We start from the raw sequence: 7,800 nt of genomic DNA, 5'->3' as shown, positions 1-7,800 counted from the left end.
TACTCTCATGAGCTTTTCAGCCAGCTCCGAATGCCTTTAGGGCTGATTCTGAGGCCAGAGTGCTATTTAGGACATCTGCCATTCTATGAGTCTGCTGAGTATCTCACTTCCCATGTTGGATCACTCTCCCCTTTATTTACTCCATCAGTTAGCGTTAGAAGGTACTAGACTTGTCTATGTGCTCCCTTTGACTCCCAGTCCCTTCACCATGACCAACTGTGAACTGAAATTGATCACCTGGAACAGTGAGATGGCATTGGTACATGCCACCTCGATGGGATTGAATTGGAATCCCCTGGTATGCTTCCAACTCCACCACTTGGGGCAAGTCAGCCTGAGCATGTCCCAAATTATACATCTCTTCCCTCTCCCATTCCCACCACCATGTTCAACAGGGATCACATTTAGTTAATTTTTAACACTTAAGAATAACTGTGCATCAATTACAGATCTAAACCAGTCATATTAAGTAGAACAGATGAAAAAACTACTAAGAGGGATAATGTATTAAGTTGTTCATTAACTTTTTCTCCTTTTAAAAATACTTGTTTTATTCTTTATTGACACATAGTAATTGTGCATAGTTATGGGGTACAGTGTGATATTTCAAAGTGTGTATATGTGTAATGATCAGATCAGTGTAACTGGCATATCCATCACTTCAAGCTCCATTTCTTTGTGTTGGGAACATTCAAAAATCCTCTTTTCCTGCTATTTTGAAGTATATATTTAGTTGCTATCAATCAATTATTCGACTGTGCTACAGAACCTGGTATTTCTTCTGTGCAGCTCCACCCCTTTACGTGTTAGCCATCCTTTCTCCATCCCTTACTGTCCCACGCTCTTCCTAGACTCTGGTAAAGACTGTTCCATCTCTATTTCTATGAGGTCAGCTCCTCTGCTTCCACATATAAGTGACTGCTCCACTATCTTAAAATAACAAATTTCTGCTCTCAAGCTCATATGATTTATCTCTAGACTATAACTAAATAAATAACTTTGTGGAATATTGCACTTTAAGCAAAACTTAAAATGACTTTAAAAATGACTTTTTCAGAGACTCAAAATTTGGGTTAAGCCAACAAAAATGTATTTCTTTCCATTGCAAAATTATAATAATGATGCAGTGGAAATATAATTTTATTTATAAAAGTTCAGTCCAAGGGCCTGTGCTGTGGCGTAGCAGGTAAAGCCACCCTCTGCAGTGCTGGCATCTCATATGGGCACCAGTTTGAATCCTGGCTGCTTCACTTCCAATCCAGCTCTGCTATGACCTGGGAAAGCAGTAGAAGATGGCCCAAGTCCTTGGGCCCCTGCACCCACGTGGGAGACCCGCAAGATGCTCCTGGCTCCTGGCTTTGGATCAGTGCAGCAGCTCCAGTTGGGAAGTGAGCCATCAGATGGAGACCTCTCTCTCTCTGCCTCTCTTTCTCACTCTGTGTGACTCTGGCTTTCAAATAAATAAATCTTTTTTAAAAAAGTTCAGTCTACTCATAACTTCTTAATAACATATTAATTAATTAATTAATTAATAACATATATATTAATCAGAGACTTACATAATTTTGTTTTATAGTTGCGCTTTTCCATTCATGAGAACTTATGCAATGTTATTTTCATCATCTTAGTATTTGCACAGTTGTAAAAGGGTGTATGAAGCTAAGGAAGTATGATTAGCATTACTTTACAAACTTGGGGCACAAATACTTTACATTTAGTTTTAAAATTTTTAGTTTTTTTTTTTTAAAGATTTATTTATTTATTTGAAAGTCAGAGTTACACAGAGGAGAGGCAGAGAGAGAGAGAGGTCTTCCATCTGATGGTTCACTCCCCAATCGGCTGCAACAGCTGAAGCTGCGCCAATCCGAAGCCAGGAGCCAGGAGCTTCTTCAGGGTCTCCCACGTGGGTGCAGGGGCCCAAGGACTTGGGCCATCTTCTAGTTTTCCCAGGCCATAGCAGAGAGCTGGATCGGAAGTGGAGTAGCCAGGTCTTGAACCTGCGCCTATGTGAGATGCCGGCGCTTCAGGCCAGGGTGTTAACCCGCTGCGCCACAGCACTGGCTCCCAAATTTTTAGCTTGAAAATCCACCTGTCATACTAACAGGAGGCAGTGTCTCCTTGTTAACATCTTTCCCTCTAAACTTGTTCAAGATCTCTGGGAGATGACTAAGTTCAAAGGAGGCTGACTGGCAAACAGCAATGGCATTGAAGTCTGCAACAGCTGTTTATTGCTGTGAGATGTCACAGGAGGAAGAGTTTGCATGGCTTTTTCTCCATCCTTTGCTACAGGGAGAGCCTTGCTGATCCAAACTCCCATCCAGACAGCCATGATACCCTCTGTAATGTATTCCCATCCCCAGGAGATAATCCATTACTTTCCAAACATTGCCAGCCTATGAGTGTCGCTGGATCCAGAGAAGTTTCTAGGAGCAGGTATTGTCTATGTTCAAACAGATCCTACCTCATGAATATTCAGGTCTTTTCCCGCTATTGGAGAGAGTTTCCTATTTTGATAAAATTTTAAACATCACACTAGTAGCAAAGATAATATGAGGAACTCTTATATGCCATTTTCCCAGCTTCACCAATTATTCAGACACATTTATTTTTTAATGAACCACTTTAAAGTAGGTTGGCAATATTACAGGGTATACCTCCAAAGAACTAAGACACTCTTTTAAATAACCAGATAGAATTATCAAAATTAGAAGGTAGCATATATGTATAATTTCAATGTCTAATCCAGAGTCCATGTTAAAATTTATATATTTTTAAATATTTATTTTATTCATTTGAAAATCAGAGCCATAGGGCGAGGGAGAGATTCTCCATCTGCTGGTTCACTCCCCAAATGGCTACAACACTCAAACTGGCCAGACTGAAGCCAGGAGCCAGGAGTTTCTTCCAAGTCTCCCACATGGGTGTAAGGGCACAAGCACTTGGGCCATCACCTACTGCTCTCCCAAGCACGGTAGCAGGGAACTGGATCAGAAGTGGAGCAGCCAGAACTCGATTCAGCCCCCGTATGAGATGCTGGCATTGCAGGCAGAGGTTTTACCTGCTATGCCACAATGCAAGGCCCTAAAATGTATAATATTTTATAGCTAAATTTTTCTGATAATTTCTGATCTAGTTCAAGATCATATATCATGTTTAGGTGGGATGCCTGTTTAATCTCCATCTTACTGGAACAGCTGCTCAGCCTTCCTCTGGCTTTCTTGTCCTTGCCATTTGAAAAGAATAGACCAGTTTGGAGGGTTTTATATTTTTTATTATTGCTGTCATTTGTGAAATGTCTTTCTCTCTGTGGTTGTCTGATGTTTCTCATATTAGACTGGATTTTTGGCAGGACTATCACAGAAGTGATGTTATATTCTTCTCAGTGAAACACATCAAGAGGCCCATTATTGGTCATGTTAACTTTGATAACTTGGTGAGGGTTAGAAGAACCATCAAGGTTCTTCACTGTATAGTTTGAATTTTTAAAACTAATTAAATAACAAGTTATTTGTGGAAAGGTACCTCGACACTCTCGGTAATCGCTTAGCATTTCTCACAGTATGGGTTGATGAGTTCCAAGAATGAGCATGACAAAAGAGTGAAGTTGAAGAGAATGCATTTTTATAATTTTGTCTCAGACATCACAGTAACTTCACTTTTACAGCACTCTCTTAAGTGAGGCAGTCAAAAGCTGTATTCAAATTTAAGGAAAGGGGACACAGAGCCCACTACTCGATGGGTACCATACTAAGGTCAAATTTAAGAAAACAATAATGATTGAAAGTGTCATGACAGCCATCTTTGAAAACTGATGTCTGTAATGATGGGCAACATTACAACTAATGAGGCACTGCCCTTTGCTCCCAGTGATAACACCCTTCCTATCCAGGGGTTCAGCCCATTTAACTGCAGACCTGTGTGACCCTTTTAAGACTGAAGTCTTGGCCGGCACCACGGCTCTCTAGGCTAATCCTCCGCCTGTGGCACTGGCACCCCGGGTTCTTGTCCCAGTTGGGGCGCCAGATTCTGTCCCGGTTGCTCCTCTTCCAGTCCAGCTCTCTGCTGTGGCCCTGGAAGGCAGTGGAGGGCACCTGCACCCGCATGGGAGACCAGGAGGAAGCAGCTGGCTTCTGGCTTTGATCAGTGCAGTGTGCCGGCCATAGCGGCCATCTGGGGGGGTGAACCAACGGAAGGAAGAACTTTCTCTCTGTCTCTCTCTCTTACTGTCTAACTCTGCCTATAAAAAAAAAAAAAAAACCTGAAGTCTTTGGGAGAACCCTGGACTTAACCTTTGAGGAGGAGGCAACTATCTTAAATGATATTTTTTTTGAAGTGAGAACAAGAAAGAGAACTCCCTCATCTCCTGGTTCATTTTCCAAATGTCCACAACAGTTAAGACTTGGCAAGGCCAAAGTTATGAGCCCAAAATTCAGTCCAGCTCTCCTGAGTGTGTGGCAGGGACCCACCTACTTCTTCAGCCATCACCTGTTGCCTCCCAGAGTCTGCATGGGCAGGAAGTTGATTCAGAGCTGGAGCAGGGAATCAACTCCAGGCACTCTGATGTGGGAGTAGGACGTCTTAACTATGGGCCAAATGCCCACACAATCTCATGGGATTTCCATGACCATCATGTAGTGCTGCTGTCCAGAGGAAGAGAGGTGGCACACTTCTGTGAGCCCTGTCACCAAAGGAGAGAACAGAGGCAAAAAAAAAAAAAAAAAAGTCTCTCGTTGTTTTGCATCCCAGAGACACTTATAAGCAGTGACTGACTTTCTAATTTCCTTGATTTCCAGTTCCGGTCGGATGCCACTCTTCATACCCTGGTCTTCCCATCTGTGCATAACTAACAGTTGACTTCTTCTATCTCCTGCCCCAAGACCCTCTCAATTCCACACCATAAGATTTCTGAGGTAGTTATTGAAACTCAGTGTTCCAAACCTAGAACAGAATTCTATATTCTGCTCTTAGAATGGGCTGAGCAATTCCGACAGAGACCAAGTTCCTCAGGGTTAGTTTTTCTATCGTCCTCAGAATAGGCTCCATCTTCAGGCTGCTGTTGGATTGGCTAATGTAGGCGAGAAAGTAGGTGGGTCCTTCTTTTCATCTCTTCTGGCCAGTCTTTATCACTGGTTCACCCTGAAATGGTAACTATGCCCATGGGAGGAATATGCACTTCCTGGTTTAGAGTCCATAGCTTTTCACCTTATGTAGAGAATAGGTTGCAAGGGTAGAGATACTGACCTCTTCAGTCCGTGGGACTACCATCTGTTCCTGCCTAGGAGCCACTGTCATATCTGGCCAGTCATCTCCAGTCGGACTGACCATTTATCTCATAGAACCATACAGACACTATCATTTTCCATATTTCTCATATGACAAAAAAATTCTGAGAAGCATTGTTAGGATAATCAGGACCACATGATCCTCCAGTTGAGGGATGGGGTGCCATCACAGAAGGATGGCAATGTGGAGAAGTGTATCACTAATATCAGAGTAGGAAGAAGGGGGCACGAATGATGGGTGTGAAACCTTAGCAACCGCACAGACCCACAGGATATAAATAAAATCAAAACCTACGATTCACATATCAGATATATAAAGATTTGGTCAAAATTATCTGAAAAGAATTGGTTGAAAAAAAAATCCTTTAAATGGCAAAGAAAATTCCAAGCCCAGAGCACGCACTGAACAAATGCAAAGGCTGTCAAAGTACGACTAAGAATTTTTAGCATTTTATTTCAGAATAGTTTTAAAATTTACAAGACAAAAATTCTGTGGCAGTACTACAGAGTTCTTATATACCTCTCACCTCCACTTCCCCTATTATTAACATACCATATTAGTATTTTGGTCGCCAACAAATACACCACATCCAGCTTCCCCGATTTTTTTTTTTTTTTTTTTTCCTTAAATCAATGCTTTCGTAGGCCCGGGCGTTCCTTGCAGTCCGGCTGCGGGATCTCGGTTGGACAGCGGAGACTGTGGGCCCCACGGACCTGCTGGGTGGTGCGGGATTCTGGTGCCACAGCACAGAGGGCGCTGAGCCATTGCCTCCCCTACGGCTCGGACTCCCAGGCGGAGGCGCCAAAGACACCTACGCCGACCGCTGGCGGGACACTGCCGCAGCCACCGCGAACTAGTGCGGGTCATGCCCATCCCGCGGCTGGGGCGCTTCTTCCGTGGCCCGACCACCTGCCTGCCTGCATGCAGCCTGCGGGCACTTGCGCACCTCCCACCTGGCGCGCACCAAGCACAGGAGCTCCTCTGCCTGCAGCGCCTGGGCGCGCGCGGCGGGTTCTGCTTCCAGCTCAAGTTGCAGCAGCAGCTGCTGCTGCTGCTGCTGCTGTTGCTGCTGCCGGGCCGCCGGCGCGTGGACTTCCGCCTCAGAAAGAGCTGCAGGTCTAGGGCATCCACGTAACAGTGCTGCTGGTCGGGGGCCTGTGCTGGCGCACCCTGATAGTCGTGGACGTGTGAGAGCGCCGGGTACCGGGTCGTCTGTGGATGGAGTGGGGCCGGTCAGGACTGTCTGTTTTCTACCCGCTCCCACGGGGGTGGTCCACAGCACGAGAGAGGCGGTGCCGCCTCAGCTCCTGCCCTGGAGAGAAAAGAACTGAGGCTTTCTTGGAACGAAGACACTGTCCCTGGCTGGATCTCTGCTTGTGACTCTGTCTGTGTGCGCGTTCCTATGCGGCGACCCCCTTGGCCACCTGCCTGCGGTTGCTGTTTGCCATGTTTCAGGTGCCCTGTGCAGTGCCCGCCTGTCCAGGCTGCACTTCCATAGCCTCTGTGTGACCTCCCCCTCCGTAGTCCACCCTGCACACCCTTGGACGTGGAGAGGCTGTTGCCCGGGAGCTTTAGCATACATCACCCTGCCACAAAGCTTACTCCACCCTGGGCCGCCTGAGTCTTGGCTCAGCTCCCAGACACCCTCTGTCACCTTGAGAGGCCCTGTGGGTCCCAAGTCCCTGCCAGGCTTTAGGGCCACCTCAGTGTGCTCAGACACAGTCCAGCAGGGAGCCACAGATGCCCTCAGCGGGGACCTGCCTGCAGGAACGCGGGAGCCCAGGGCACCAGCTGAGGGCGGGTCTGGAAAGGACTGAGCGGTGCTTAGACTCTTCAGTGTGGGTTTATGGGGGAGCACCTCAACTCCTTTCTGGCTTGGCAGGTGTGTGTGTGTGTGTGTGTGTGTGTATGTGTTTAGTCTATTTTTTATTTGAGGGAACAGCTAGAATTGACATTTTCCTGTCTTGAGCAAGTCCAAGAGATGTCAGCGATCCCTGAGGTGCTCAAGAAGACAGGAACAGTCCCTTCAGAATGATGGCCGCACCCCGAAGTTGGGTCTCTGCAACCCGAGGGCTCGCCTCTCCTGCGTCCCTGCCCTGGTCGCTACTGTCTAGGCAGTAATAAGCAAAATGACAGGTGCAGGGAAGGCACCCAGAGGAGGGAACTCCAGACTCTTCTACTTCTATGCCATGTGGGCATGGTGGTCATCATGGTGCTATGGCAGGTGGCCACATGGGCCTTTTGGCGAGTCAGAGGACACAGTGCTCTGGCGTTGGACAGAGACACAAGGATGGCAAGTAGGCCAACACTGCATCACCCCACTCAGGGTTGGACATGGAGCTTGGTAGAAGACGTGGGTCTGCAGAACTGGTGAGCAGTTGGGGACTTCTATGACTGGTCCCACTGCTTGCTGCACAGACTCTTTTACACTAAATTATGCTGTTTCCTTAAAGCTTTGTTTGGTTAATCAGCTCATGGTCCTCAGAACCACCAACACCCCTTTGCTGAGAGTGAAGG

The 7,800-nt window shown here is 46.4% G+C and overlaps 1 pseudogene; it reads left to right on the top strand.

Annotated features, from left to right (window-relative positions):
• Positions 1-6,145: 6,145 nt before the first annotated feature.
• Positions 6,146-6,474, top strand: LOC149126508 (transmembrane protein 250 pseudogene; annotated as a pseudogene).
• Positions 6,475-7,800: the final 1,326 nt, after the last annotated feature.

The sequence above is a fragment of the Oryctolagus cuniculus genome, chromosome 5 (genome assembly GCF_051225735.1).
Source record: "Oryctolagus cuniculus isolate XC-2025 breed Fujian yellow rabbit chromosome 5, ASM5122573v1, whole genome shotgun sequence".
In the NCBI taxonomy this organism is placed as follows: Eukaryota; Metazoa; Chordata; class Mammalia; order Lagomorpha; family Leporidae; genus Oryctolagus; species Oryctolagus cuniculus.
The sequence above is the reverse complement of the archived record's forward strand: the minus strand, read 5'-3'. Positions and strand labels throughout refer to the sequence as shown.